Here is a 16,377-nt window from a genome sequence, read left to right as displayed (position 1 = left end):
AATCATCCATGTCTTATACAAGAGGTGTCATACCTGAAACCAGACTTGATCTCATTCCAATTAATCTAATCAATTTTATCAAACCCATGCATGCCATCACTATCCACTCTTCTATCTTTCAAACAACATTCTTCTTCTTACGAGAGATCATTCATGCCTTGTGTGCACAAACGATCTCCCGAGGGGGCATTATCATATCATATATCGACATCAATTTCATATTGACATCAGTCTCATATCAACTTTTCATATCAAAATAATTCTTCATATCTGGGGCATCATCAATATCATTCATCAAATCTGGGGCATCATATCGATTTTTAATATCAAATCAATTTTTCATATTAACATCATATCGATCAAATTTTGACAGTATATTCGACAAATTTTCTTTGAATCAACATGTGCACACACGTCACTTCAAAGAGGGGCAAAATGTAGACGTATAAAAATGACCATATTCCTAAATAAATATTTTATGTTCATTTCTCTATTTAATTAAATCCAATTTAATTAAATCACCCACATTCCTCTATTTAAATTAAGTAAATTACTCAATTTATTTAAATTCAATTCACTAGGCCTCTTTTGACATTTAATGAATAAATCATTTTATTCAATTAAATCCCTTCTATCCACTTTTAATTAAATTCAAATTTAATTAAATAGTTTATCCTAAATTAAATAAATCTAATTTATTTGATTTCCCCAAATTACAACCAAATTGAATTAAAATCCTATTATCCCTGTGTAGGAGAAAAAGCGAGACTTAATCAAGCATGCCCTAATCTCACTTTCAACCACACACTTGTGGAATATGAAAGAGCCTAGAGGTATCACACAATTGGCTACTTCTTTTTGGTAAAAGAGAGAGCCACGAGCTACCTATTAGGATTTCTATTCCTTTGTTGTAATTGAAAGGTAAAATTATGCAAGTTCAATTCTTAACCCCAAAATGCAAGTATGGACTAATAATAAGATTGTAGAATTGAACTTAAACAATGGAAAGCTGAAAACACAAGGACAAAATAAGAATGCAGATGCGTACCCGGAGTCAAAATCTGATTGAAAATGTTCGGGACGAGGGCGCGGGCGCCACTGTCCTGATTCTGCACCTGAAACTGCTGTCTGTAACTCTGGAAAACTGTCGGAAATGCTGTCTATTAGGAGGACCAAGGCGCCCAGCGCCTTTGTCCCAGGGACTAGGGTGCCCAGCGCCCCTGTCCAGGTCTTTTGTTCTGCAATTTGATGTGGAGTGCTGTCTCGACCTGCTCTTCCTGAATCTGTCACCTGCGGCGTCGTCCGAGTCCCGAAACCTGCAATTATATCTGAAAAGGGGATGGGCGGCTATATAGGGTTTTGCCTTAGTCAAATCCCCACTTCGGTGATTTCCACCTCCACGAATAGCCAAGTTGTATTGTAAAATGTATTGTGTGTACAGACCTAGTGTGTGTGCAAGGTCCTAAAATGCAAGAAAGCAAACTAGAGCAACCTAGAAAGTAAACCCTAATTGCTTGTAAATGATAATGTAAATGCTCTAAATCAAGATGCAAAGTGATCTAAAGCATGAATAAAGGATAAATTGAAGCTTATGCAAAGACATGAAAACAACATGAAATCATACCCAACCCCCAAGGGAGGGGTACAAGCCAATCTTCAGTCGGTAATCTCCTATTGTTCTTCAATGTCTTCCAAGCCCTAAATGAATGAAATGAATTTGATAAGTGCTTGATAGAAGGATGTTGAATGTTGTTGAAGTCTTCAAAGATCTGCTCTTTCGCTGCATATGAGGTTCCTGAAAACAAAAATCGGATCCCCCTCCCTTCAAATGAAGAAAGAGAGCTCTTATGTATGAAACCCTAGGTCGTAATTTCATCTTTTGGCAGACCTAGAGATTGAATATCCCACCAATTTCTTGGGGTTAAGCTTTATTTTATGATTGGATCGCGCTCCTAAAATTTCAGGAAAAATGTCCGGGACCATGTGCACTCCGGGCGCCACGGTCCCGACAACTTTTCACCAAATTTTCAGGGCCGTCGGATATGATGATTTTAGAGAGAATCCCGAAGTTACAAGTGATTTCGAGATGTTTTGACCCCCGAAACCAAGCCCCCAAGTTTTAAATATGACTTAATTAGGGTTTTTGATTGAGTGATGTATTGGAGGAATAAAATGAAAGGGGCACACTTTAACGAAAGGGCCCAACTTTATGATGTAGAAGATGATGAAATAGAACCTTAGACCTAATTAATTTGATTAATTAAGTGCTAAAGGGGAAATGCAATGCAAATGCAAAGTGCGCCAAGGCGGGTGCTAAACGAGGTGTAAAATTGTACTGCTTTAGCAAGTGCGTACAATTTATGATGCTACATTTAGCCCCCACTTTAGCAGTCATATGAGTACTGCGTGCATATGCAAGCTAAAGTACAGAAAAGTAAACATCATTTGAAAAAGGATATATCCATAAGTTGTCGGACGAAGCCCCCAGCGGTATCTGCAGTACACAGTTAGGAACCGCACCCTACAAAACACACGTTAGATCACAAAATCACCTAATGCTTACTAAGGAAAGTGATGAAATTTGTGAGTAGCTATATGCCCCCCCTGTTTCGTCTTGCTTATTAGGGAGGTGAAACAGGGTAGCATGTTTACTTACGACAAATTGTGTAAGAGATTATTGATGAGGGATGTTCACTAAAGAGGCTTCATTAGAACACTTTTTGGAACATCCCGAGAGTAGGGGAAGGAAAATAAGATTCCTACACAACAAACGGTTCGAAAATCGCATCTCCCAAACTCAAGTTATGATGAAATGAATGACAGAGGAAAATTAGGGTTTTGAAAGTAAAGGTAAAGGAATGAAAGTATATACCTTGAAAGTGACATTTGCATTTGTCACTTTGTTGATTTCGGAATACTGTTCATTGCAGGGGAGCCCACATAGCCATCATCATGCCTTCATGATGACCGAAGCGTCCCACGAGGATTGAGATCCTGCGCCAGGCCGTGATTGACGACGAGCCACTAGACGAGGTGAGTTGATTGAACGTTGACTTTTGATTTTCCGCATTTTGACTTTTTGTGATCATTTGCGGGCCCTGAAGTCTGACCCGGGCCCCACCCAGAGCGCCATGGTCCCCTCAGGGCGCCATGGTCCCTTCAGGGCGCCATGGTCCCTGACAGGGCACCATGGTCCCAATTAGGGCTTGGCGAGGGATTTCAGGGTTAGCATACGATGTTCGACAGTTTGCATGAGTGATTTTGATGATTGAGTACTGATTACAGTTATGTTTTTGTGTTGCAGGGTCTCCCATACATGAGAGAGCATACGGCGGGACATATTCTTCGTAGTTTGTGAGATCAGATTCCGCGGCTGACTCAGGCAGAGAGAGACACATTGTTGATCGTGGGATTATGGTATGCGATCCTCATGCCAGCCATTCGGTTCCATTCTGCGATGCTGATGGCACTGATGGAGCGATGGGATCCTGACACATGCACATTTCATCTTCCAGTAGGGGAGCTGACGGTCACACTTGAGGATGTGTACCGCATACTTCATCTTCCTATCAGAGGAGCTACTGTTACATACACGACCGATCGGTCAGCGGAGGATCATCAGAGAGAGAAGGTATATTGCATAGGGAGAGTCATGCTGAGCGAGACGAGAGGTCGCATCATGGTCAGCTGGCTCTTACATCCTACAGGAGAGGTTCCCCTTGTGAGACGCCTTATGATCGCCATCATAGCACTAGCCGTCTGCCCTAATGGGTGAGGTACGCATATGCATGGGGGTCTCACATGGTGCATCAGAGCTATGGAGAGACACAGGAGAGTGTATGCTTAGGGTCAGAGTATGCTTGCACATCTCTATCACGACCTTGAGGAGTATGTTTTTGGACAGGGTTGTAGCTTGATGACATGCACACTTCTGCAGGTGTGGGTATTTGAGCACTTCACATGCACCAGGCCTGTCGGCTTTCCGATGAGTACGGCTAGCGAGCGACCTAGGGTGTTTGCTTATCCACTTACCAGCGAGTGGAGATTTGGAGATCTGTTATATTGGAGAGTGATTTTTGATAGACTGACAGCCGAGGTGACCGTGTGGAGACCCTATCTACGAATGAACAGATGGGATGGGATGGAGAGACAGTTAGCATGCTTACAGAGGAACCGCCTACTACGGGGATGATATCCACATATCATAGTCCCATTCTACTTCGACCGAGTACGGAGGCAGTTTGGGCTAGAGCAGTGTGTTCCAGCCGATGTGCCCATCTATACTCGACACTCACTAGTCCTTCCCAGACCTAGAGCAGTAGCGAGACCGACGATAGATGACATCGAGACTACAGATATAGAGGGATCTGATCAAGATGTAGTTACCGATTACTCTGCAGAGCCTGGAGCACAACGTAGATATGTCTCATGGTTTATGAGATCATACCCAGGGCCTATCTTTCCACCAGATCACCCGACAGGCCATCCCGGCCCATGGAGACATGGAGACCGAGATGAGGACCAGGGATCCAGGTCAGAGGAGCCAGAGGAGGGAGAGGGTCATGAGGAGGCAAGAGATCCTGATCTACCCACAGGAGATCAGCCTAGTGCCGAGGAGGAGGAGGATGAGGAGGATGACACAGATAGAGATGAGGAGAACGAGGATGCAGGTGAGGATGCGGACGAGGATGAGGATGACAAGGAGGAGGAGGAAGAGGATAGAGATGATGAGGAGGGGTCAGATGCAGCTCCCCACCATTTAGGAGATGATACCATAGCTCTGGATCCTCCTCTCATTCCCCAAAAGGGGGAACACGAGGCGATACGGAGACCTGTTCCTAGTACCGTCTAGCCTACACCCATCGTGCACAAATTATTCAAGCGAGGGGAGCCTAGTAGATCCCAGTCACAGATGCTACCATACCATGATCCCTACTAGCGTGAGGGAGATCTAGGTATAGTAGGTTTATATTGATTGATTAATGTTTTGATGATATAGAATGGTACTAATACAAAAATCTGTTCTACTGCTACAGCTAATGTGCAGGAGTGGCGTTCCTTGATTCAGCAAGCAATGACAGACATTTCCACGATGGCACAGATCCCTAGTTCCTCACAGATCGCTTATAGGCCTCAGGGGAACGCGGGTCAGCATGAGGACTTGTTTTCCCCATTCCGAGTACAGGTAGACATATGGAGGGAGAGAGAGAGAGTCCTATCAGAGGACCTACAGCAGGCGGGGCGAGATCTAGCAGCTGCTCAGGCTGAGGCTTCCTCCTATCACGCGATCCTTATGGATAGGGATCGTAGGAGTTCCTCTCGGAGTCACTCGCGGTCTATATCGCGCTACACACCTATGGGTCCACCTACACGGCCGGATCAGGAGGGAGCATCTAGTCGACACTCTCCAGCCACCAGCCCTAGGGATAGGAGATGATTTTATGATGTAGGATAGGTCACATTTTGGATGTACAGTGACCTATATTTGTATATGATCCACATATATATATACATGCTTCTCTTTTGTCTCAAATGTGTTATCTTTAATGCTTAAAGCAATGTATATTCTGTTTTGATTAAATCTAATACATTTGGTAGATGTACATGTATGTTCAGGATTTAATTTCCATGTGATTGATTTCTCAATGCTCCATGATTAAATTGATACATGTGTGACTTAATTAAAATATTTAATCAAGTACTACATTGATGATAGGGAAGAAATATGCATTAAGTCTAAGAATCATATAACTAGTGTGATTTAGTTAAATACAACATGATACGATTCTACTTAACGCATAGGACATTGTATAATATGCTAGCATAATGGAAACATAAATCTTTTACAATTTACATAAATGAATTCAAGACAAACTATAAAGTAAAGAAACACGCTTGTCAAGAACGAACCAATATAGATTAAACATCATAACATTTAATTCTATTTTGCTCTAATAAGGAGATACTAACATATTACCCAATGTTGAAGAACTGAAAAGAAGATAGATGAAATGAAAGATAAGGAATGAAGAATTAAGCATAATATCTACGCAAGTGCATAGCATTTATAGGTTCTTTAAGAGGCGTACCATCTACATCCGCTATTTTGTAAGCACCTGATCCATAATCTTCAATAACGATATATGGTCCAAGCCAATTAGGACTAAATTTCCCTTTTCTACAGGTAAGGCATTCACATTGCGCTGATTCTCATAGAGGACTAAGTCACCTACTGAGAAGGAACGTTGAATAACCTTATCATTATAGCTTCGTTGTAGAGTTTTATGATACGTTTGAATATGCTCAAGAGCGTTTATACGCTGTTCATCAACCATCTCAAGCTGTTGAAGTCGTTGTTCTCTATAAGAGTCATCATCTACTATACCTTTGAGAGAAACCCTAAGTGATGGAATCTCTAATTCTAAAGGCATAATAGCGTCAGCACCATAAACAAGATTATAAGGAGTAGTTCCTGTAGCAATTCGTACACTCGTTCGGTAGGCCCAAAGAGCATAGATTAGCTGATTACTCCAATCCTTACCATGCTTATTCACGGTTTTGTGAAGAATTTGTTCAATTATCTTATTGGATGATTCGGCTTGACCATTTGACCGAGGATAGTATGGTGTAGAAAATCGATGTTTGATATGATACTTCTCGAGGAATTTCTTCACGTCCTTTTTCTTAAATGATGTCCCATTATCTGAGATTATAGTGGAAGGTATCCCAAATCGAGAAATGATGTTTTCTAGAAGAAATTGACAAATCACGTCAGCAGTAGTAGAGCGAAGGGGAATAGCTTCTACCCACTTCGTAAAGTAATCTGTTGCGGTTATAATGAAGGTGTGTCCTTGAGATGAAGGAGGAGAGATTTTACCAATGAGATCCAAACCCCATGCGGAGAAAGGCCAAGAAGCTACTTGAGAACGAAGTTCTTGGGCATGAGCATGAATCAGATTATTGTGTTGTTGACATTGATGACATTTCCTAACAAATGAAAAAGAATCCTTCTGCATAGTTTGCCAATAGTATCCCATACGAAGCAATCTTTGCACCAAGGATTTGCCTCCAAAATGCCCCCCATAGGCACCTGAATGTGCCTCTTCAAGAGCAACGATGATTTCTGATTTGTTAAGACAGCGAAGGAGAATACCGTCATAACCCCTTCGGTAAAGGACATTAGAAAGAATGATATACCTAGCAGACAGCTTGCGGATTCTAGCCCTAGTGTTCCTATTGGCGGAATCAGGAAAGGTACCATCGGTCAAATATCTTACGATATGCGAATACCATTCGTCTGAATCTACAAAGTCACAACATGTTACCAAGCTAGAATCGTCTACAATAGCTGGAGAAATAAGGTTGTGAATAACAAATTTAAGATCAACCATAGGGTCCTCTAAAGATACAAGAGAGGCCACACATGCCATTGCGTCCGCATGTCGATTCTTTTTTCGAGGAACAGGTTCCATGGTATAAGAATCGAATTTTTGTAATAAAGAGATAGCAAGATCTTTATATTGTGATAATTTGTCTTGTTTTGCTTGATACAATCTTGTTACTTGTCTTATAATCAATTGCGAATCTCCATAAATATGTATGTGTTTTATGTTCAGAGCTAAGGCTGCTTTTATTCCTACTATAAGAGCCTCATACTTAGCAATGTTATTGGTACACAGGAAATTTAGACGATAGGATAAGGGAATAGATTTCCTTGTAGGAGAAATCAGAACAACACCTGCCCCCGATCCTGTACGACACTTAGAACCATCAAAGTATAATTCCCAAGTTTCATCCTTCTCTATAGAAAGAATGAAGTCATCAGGGAAAGACTCAGAATTAGGGAAGGAGAAAGGTGAAGGGGCCTCAACTAAGTAATCGGTCAATGCTTGTCTTTTAATTGCTCTTTGTGAAACAAATTTAAGGTCAAATTCAGTTAACATCATAACCCACTTAGCTAGGCATCCTGATAAACCAGTTTTAGAGAAAAGATGCTTTAAAGGATCAAACTTTACCATGACGTGGACTTCTGAATTTAAAAGATAATGTCTCAATTTCTGAGTCGCAAATACCAAGGCCAAGCATTGTCTTTCTATCGCAGAATATCGGGTCTCATAATCGAGTAAGGTATGACTTATATAATAAACCGGACATTCCTTACCATCTTTATCATGTTGTGCCAACAATGCTGCGAGAGCATGAGAGGAAGCAGCTCTATACAGAAGGAAAGGTTTAGAAGGTTCGGCAGGTTGAAGAACAGGAGGACTAGCCAAATACACTTTTAAATCTTCAAATGCTTGCTGACAATCTTCGTTCCATTGAAAAGTGATATTCTTTTCGAGAAGTTGAGTAAAAGGAAAGGTATGATCCGCAAGTTGAGATACGAACCTATGAATAGCTTGAATCTTTCCTTGTAAGCTTTTAAGTTGAGACACATTTCTAGGAGGTGGCATGTTGACAATAGCATCTATTTTCTTAGTGTCCACCTCAATCCCACGATGCGAAACTATGAATCCTAATAGTTTTCCACTATCCACACCAAAAACACATTTTCGGGGATTCAAGCGCATGTGATATTTACGAATTCTTTCAAAGATTTGACGAAGGATTTTAATATGATCCATGCGAAGAATGGATTTGGCCAAAATATCATCAACATAATCCTCTAAAATCTTATGCATATAATCATGAAAGATAAGGGTCATCACTCGTTGATAAGTTGCACCGGCATTTTTAAGTCCAAAAGGCATCATTATCCAACAAAACGTACCCCAAGGGGTGGTGAAAGCGGTTTTAAATTGATCTTGAGGGTTAATGAAAATTTGATTGTATCCTGAAAAACCATCCATGAAGGATAACAAGGCATGTCCTGCCATAGAATCAACTATCATGTCAATGTTTGGAAGAGGGAAATCATCTTTCAAGGAAGCCTTATTCAAATCTCGAAAATCGGTACACATTCTTATTTTGTTATCCGGTTTAGCCACAGTGACAATATTTGAAATCCATGGGGAATAATCAATAGGGCGAATAAATCCAGCCTCCAATAACTTTTCAATCTCAGCCTTAACAAGCAGAGCCACCTTAGGATTCATTTTTCGAATCTTTTGTTTCACGGGCTTAGCATCAGGAACTAAGACAATGTTATGAGTAACAATCTTAGGATCTATACCAGGCATGTCAGAGTATGTCCAAGCAAAGATCTCGGGGAATTCATGCAATAACTCTTCATATTGTTTTTGTTCCTCTTCATTCAAACATTTTCCAATTTTAATACTTTCTCTTTATTGCAAGGATCCATCTTAACATCAGTGGTGTCACTTATGAGAAGATTACATTGTTGAGGAGTATCCTTTAACTGAGGGAATTCTTTCACAATCTCATCATTATCAATCTCTTTTCCAAAATAAGCTTCAGTGTTCAAACAATAAGGGAGTCCCCTATTGTGATGATAATGAGGAAGAGTGTCATAGGCTCCCAAAAATTCAGCTAAAGCATCATCGGTAGGGAAGACATCCAAAGCACAGGCACACGAAGGATCCCCATCAATATACTCGGGGTGTTGTATTGATAGAGATGTAGAAATAGAATTAACACTAATGCATGGTCTTTTAGAAGCTTTAGTGCGTTTGCAGGGATTATAGCCAAGTCCAAAGGCATAATTGTGAAAATTAGTCTCTAGAGGAACTTTTATCCCTTGTTCATGAGCACCACAACCTTTTCCATGATACCCATGCTTAGCAAAAATGCGAAAACCACGACCATAATGATCAGCCATTTCAGAAAGAGGAGGTGGTTTTTCGTAAGATAAAGAATCAAACTCTTCATAACTAGAGGTGTGAGGAGAAGAAGTTTGAGAAGCGGCCACAAAATTATTACTCATAGGTTCAGGTAAGATTGATTGATTTTTAGCTTCTTCCTTCTTTTCAACTTTAAGCTCTCTAGAAGGAACCTTATATTCACCTACAAAGGTGGGATTGAAATCAAGAGATCCCCAATCGTCTTCTTCGAGAACCTTCTCAGGAAAAATCCTTCGTATGTGTAGATTCAAGTCGAGAAGAATCTTCTTCAGGAGTTCCAGACTCATCCAAAGAATTTTGATCATCAGAGAGCGAGGACTCATCGATAGGTATCTTATTTAAAGAGTCATCACTAGACGAGGATGGCTTAGAAGAACTCCCTTTGGAAGTAGATCTTTGTAGACAAGCTTGGAAATTAGTATCACCTATCAAGGTATATGTCTTATATTTATAAATTAATTTAACTTGTCTATGCAATGTAGAGGGGACAGCTTGCATACTATGAATCCAAGGTCTCCCTAATAACAAGTTGTACGTTAAATTTCCCGACATAACATGGATAGGAGTAGGCAAAGTAACAGGCCCTACTATGAGAGGTAAGGTGATAATACCTAATGAAGTCTTAGCCACATTGTCAAAGCCTCAAATGGGATGAGAATCAGGCTCAATGAGAGATGTATCCACATTCATCTTATGCAATAGATTGATGCTACACACATTAAGGCCAGAGCCATTATCTACTAGTGTTCGTCTTATAGCAGTGTCTTTCATGATAACCACAATCATCAAGGGATCATATTGTTGTTGGATTTCACTAGTAGGCAACTCATCTTGGGTAAACACAATTTGAGCTTTAGGATTCATCACAGAGTTAACTAAAGATGCTATATTACTAGATGTATTCGGTGGAGGAACATTCAAATCTTTCAAGGCATCTTGTAACATTCCCTGATGAGCGGAAGAAGTTTGAATCAAATCCCAAAGGGATATCTTAGCAGGGGTAGCTTTAAGTTGTTCTATGAGATCATACTCCTTACTAAGCATTTGTGAAATACGCGGAGCTTGTGGAAGAATTGGTTGAGGATTAGGAAGAGAAACCAGAATAACAGGAGGAGGATTAGGTTGCCTATTATTTCTGGTATGATAAGTATGGGCAACCGCATGATAACTTTCTCTAGTTATTTGCTTGGCATAACTATAAGGACTCACAGGTTTTCTTCCTTGCACGGTGATGACAGGTTTATTCAGAGTAAGAAAGGAATCATGACCATACCCTCCTTGGACAGTAAGGAGAGGTGATTTAGGAACTTGAAAGGTGGGAGAAGGATAAGCACCTTGGACTTCAAAGAGAGGCTTGTTATGCTCATTCAAGTTTATCATGTTAACCAATTTAGAAGTCTTGTTCTTGTTTAAAGATTTCGATAAAGCCACAAAGTCATCAAGAGCATCATCCAACAAAGCATGATCATATCGATTAAAAGGTTTATCTTTTGATTCAAAAGGAGACATCTCCTCATAGAGGGGATTATTGAACACAACCATGTTACTAGATTTAGTGGAAGAGTTGATAGGAATGTATCCTTGAGAGGAATCATTCGACTTATCTTTCTCATCACAACGAAATGGCATAGTAACAAGGTTTATGAGTTTTTGGTAAAATGAAGGTTTGGCATCTTTAGGGTTCAAAAACTCATCTAAAGATTCATCTAATTCATCTTGGCTATACTCATAATAATCATCAAAAGCATGAACATTTTGCAAATAAAAATTTGACATTTTGAAATAAAGGTTGCATAAAATTTAAACACACAATGCAAAGAAACACACCCTCCTTTTTTTTTCTTTTTTCTTTTTAATGAAACATGAAATGAAAACACACTAAATCTAGATCTAGATCTAACAAATACAATGCAATAGGAAGCAATGATAGATTCACGTCGGGTTCACCAAAATGTGTAGGAGAAAAAGCGAGACTTAAGCAAGCATGCCCTAATCTCACTTTCAACCACACACTTGTGGAATACGAAAGAGCCTAGAGGTATCACACAATTGGCTACTTCTTTTTGGTAAAAGAGAGAGCCACAGGCTACCTATTAGGATTTCTATTCCTTTGTTGTAATTGAAAGGTAAAATTATGCAAGTTCAATTCTTAACCCCAAAATGCAAGTATGGACTAATAATAAGATTGCATAATTGAACTTAAACAATGGAAAGCTGAAAACACAAGGACAAAATAAGAATGTAGATGCGTACCTGGAGTCAAAATCTGATTGAAAATGTTCGGGATGGGGGCGCGGGCACCACTGTCCTGATTCTGCACCTGAAACTGCACCTGAAACTGTTGTCTGCAACTCTGGAAAACTGTCGGAAATGTTGTCTATCAGGAGGACCAGGGCGCCCAACGCCTCTGTCCCAGGGACCAAGGCGCCTAGCACCCCTGTCCAGGCAGGATTAGGGTGCCCAGCGCCCCTGTCCAGGTCTTTTGTTCTGCAATTTGATGTGGAGTGCTGTCTCGACCTGCTCTTCCCGGATCTGTCACCTATGGCGTCGTCCGAGTCCCGAAACCTACAATTATATCTGAAAAGGGGATGGGCGGCTATATAGGGTTTTGCCTTATTCAAACCCCCGCTTCGGTGATTTCCACCTCCACGAATAGCCAAGTTGTATTGTAAAATGTATTGTGTGTGCAGACCTAGTGTGTGTGTAAGGTCCTAAAATGCAAGAAAGCAAACTAGAGCAACCTAGAAAGTAAACCCTAATTGCTTGTAAATGATAATGTAAATGCTCTAAATCAAGATGCAAAGTGATCTAAAGCATGAATAAAGGATATATTGAAGCTTATGCAAAGACATGAAAACAACATGAAATCATACCCAACCCCCAAGGGAGGGGTACAAGCCAATCTTCAGTCGGTAATCTCCTATTGTTCTTCAATGTCTTCCAAGCCCTAAATGAATGAAATGAATTTGATAAGTGCTTGATAGAAGGATGTTGAATGTTGTTGAAGTCTTCAAAGATCTTCTCTTTCGCTGCATATGAGGTTCCTGAAAACAAAAATCGGATCCCCCTCCCTTCAAATGAAGAAAGAGAGCTCTTATGTATGAAACCCTAGGTCGTAATTTCATCTTTTGGCCGACCTAGAGATTGAATATCATGCCAATTTATTGGGGTTAAGCTTTATTTTATGATTGGATCGCGCTCCTAAAATTTCGGTAAAAATGTCCGGGACCATGTGCACTCCGGGCGCCACGGTCCTGACAACTTTTCACCAACTTTTTAGGGCCGTCAGATATGATGATTTTAGAGAGAATCCCGAAGTTACAGGTGATTTCGAGATGTTTTGACCCCCAAAACCAAGCCCCCAAGTTTGAAATAGGACTTAATTAGGGTTTTTGATTGAGTGATGTATTGGAGGAATAAAATGAAAGGGGCACACTTTAACGAAAGGGCCCAACTTTATGATGTAGAAGATGATGAAATAGAACCTTAGACCTAATTAATTTGATTAATTAAGTGCTAAAGGGGAAATGCAATGCAAATGCAAAGTGCACCAAGGCGGGTGCTAAACTAGGTGTAAAATTGTACTGCTTTAGCAAGTGCGTACAATTTATGACGCTACAATCCCTCCATCCACTTGCAAAATCCTACATCTCCCACTTGATTCCTAAACCCTATTCCTAACCCCCCTTCTAGACTCTTCTAATCACTTCTAAATTAACCTAACCCATCTCCTAAACTTTGTCACATCCCTAAGCAAGGGGAAGTCACTTCTCAAACCCTCAAAGTCTTTGAAAACCCTTAAAGGCTTCAACCACTTAACTTTGAAAGTCTCCCAAACCATTAATGGTTACCCAAGGGTCTCATCAAGAATTTATTGCTTTGACCATGTTATCCTTAATCCTTTGCACAAGAGTTTATCCTTTGGATAAAACCTTTATCCATTGGATAACCTTAACCTAACCTTAACCTAACCTTAACCCTTACCCCCTAAGGTAACCATGAGGTCTTCTTAGGCATTAATGTCTCCAACCCCTTCTCTCAACTAGTCTTATGTTGGCATTTGTCACCATTTCATTGGTGCCAATTGCAAACATGGATTCCCAACTTTCAAACTCAACCCTTGATTAAACCTTTCAATCCTGGCCATCCATTGCCCTATTTTTGCTATAAATAGAGCTCTCATTCCTCCATTCTCATCATCCAAGTTTGTAGTATCATACTTATGCTCAAATACATTCAAGCTTTCATTTCATATATTCTCATCATTTAGCCTCTCTTTAAAATAGAAATTAATCTAATATGCATTTTAGAGTATTTCTATTATCATTAGCTTAAATCATTAACTAATATAGCATGCTAGGATAGTTTGTTTACTAACCTTGTCATCTTATAATTAGTTTATTGCATTTCTAGAATCATGCATAGCTTAGGATGCATCTCATATTAAAATCAACAAAAGCATCCCTCGTTCTTGCATTTGCCATCCCTAAACCATTTTGCTTAGTGATCTGAGAGCAAAAACATTGGTTTGAGGGACCGAGCAAGATAGAAAATCATGGAACCATCCTTGGGAAGCTGAGTTATGCTTCATAACTACATAGCTTGCACCAAGAAGTCCTATGGGTGTGTGAGGAAGGCTCCATAGAGCTCTGTTTACCACATAATGAGTTCTATCGACCCACTTTTCCTGCATACACATATCATAGTGCTCTACCTCCTTACTCTGAACCTGAACCTGCATACAACAATGTCCTCCATCCCAATCCAATATGTCCAATTTTAATCCATTCATTGAAGCAACCATAAATAACCTAGCTCGAACTATCTCATCCTTATAACAACAATAAGCTTCCATTACCCAATCCAATTTTAATATGCCCACATTTGATGTAGCAAGCCAATTATCCAATGACATTGGTTGTGTTTTCCCTCCTGAACATATGGAAGTTCCTCAATTAGATCTTTAAAATGAAAAAAATGATCCCTTAACTCATGTGAAAACATTCCAAACTTTGTATAGTGACTTTGCTCATGATTAAAGACTTATGGCTAAATTGTTTACCCAAACCTTTATGGATAAAGCATTGCAATGGTATTTTTATTTGCCTCCTTATTATATTACATCATTTGAATAATTAGCTAATGCTTTCATTAAACAATTTCTCAATAATATTGGTCCTAAGATTACTTTGACTGATTTGATTCGTTGTAAAAAAGGTGTTAAAGAAAACATGACTGATTTTATCGATAGATGTAAGCATTTGTATTCTCAAATTGCTTATCCTATGCCTGATCATGATGTTCATATAATTTTTATTGCTAATTTACAAGAAGACATTAGGGATAAGCTTATCTTTTCTGAGTTCACTTCCTTCACACAGTTGTGTATAGTGCTTCATAATTATTAGCTTCAAGTGAGTCAGTTTGAAACATATCCTTCAATGGCTTTGGTTGATAACAATGAGAGTGCTCAACAACCTTTTGAGAACTTTAAATTGAATAGGGATACATCAAGATCACTGACAACATCAATACTCAAGTAGCATCCATGATATTAGGTGTGCCTCCTTTATCCAAATACTTCAGAAAATAATTTACTCCTTTATCTAATTCTTTGCATAGAATAATGACACAATTGATAAATAAAAATATGTTGAAACTTCCTCCAATCAAGCCAATTGACACGTCCAAACCTTTGCCACCTTACCATGATCCCAAAGCCTTTTTCCAATTTCATCGTCAACTTGATCATGATACTAAGAAGTGTTATACCTTAAGGAGTATAATTCAAGACTTTATTGATTACAATACCATATCCATAGCTGGTATGAATGCCAAAGGAAACAAATCCATAGCTTCTCTTAATCAAAATCAACAAATATTTACTAATCCTTTTCCTTCCCATTTTACTAATGTGGTTGAGTGTAAGCCTCTTTCATATTCTCCCGGTGACCTTGGTATTGAGTCTAATAATGTGGTGAATCTTGTTGATAAACCTACACCTCTTAAGGACCTATGCATTACCTTTGATCTTAGTGAGAATATTGTTGCACCCGATGGCCCACTATATATCACTGTGAAGATCAAAGACAAAATCTCACGAGGAGTGCTCATTCATCCAATGTGTATGGTGAATGTGATCACTGAAGAATATCTTTATTTACAATTGAATCAAGTAACATAGGATAAATTTGATGTAGTGCTCAAGGTGTATGATGGTTTCTATTTCCCTACTATTGGTTCTATTACTCTTCCCATAGAGGTTGGTACTAAGAGCTTAGATGTCATTTTTGCTATCATTCCTATGACAGATCAATTTCATGTGAAGTTGGGACATCCTTGGCTCTCTTCCATGAAAGTGATCCCTTATACTATTTATAAATGTCTAAAATTCTCTAATAATAACAAAATCATAACAATCAATCATAGCATGTACCAACCCTTGATGAGTCACGAAGATGTCAACCTTGATTACTTTTGGACTAAACAATTTGAGGCTCTTAAGCCTCGAAAGGATACTCTCTTTCAATATTACCAAAGTTGGAAGAATGAGATGATCTTATATTTGAGTAATCCT

This window comes from Cryptomeria japonica, chromosome 6 (assembly GCF_030272615.1).
Source record: "Cryptomeria japonica chromosome 6, Sugi_1.0, whole genome shotgun sequence".
Taxonomy (NCBI): Eukaryota; Viridiplantae; Streptophyta; class Pinopsida; order Cupressales; family Cupressaceae; genus Cryptomeria; species Cryptomeria japonica.
This window is presented reverse-complemented; position numbering follows the sequence as displayed.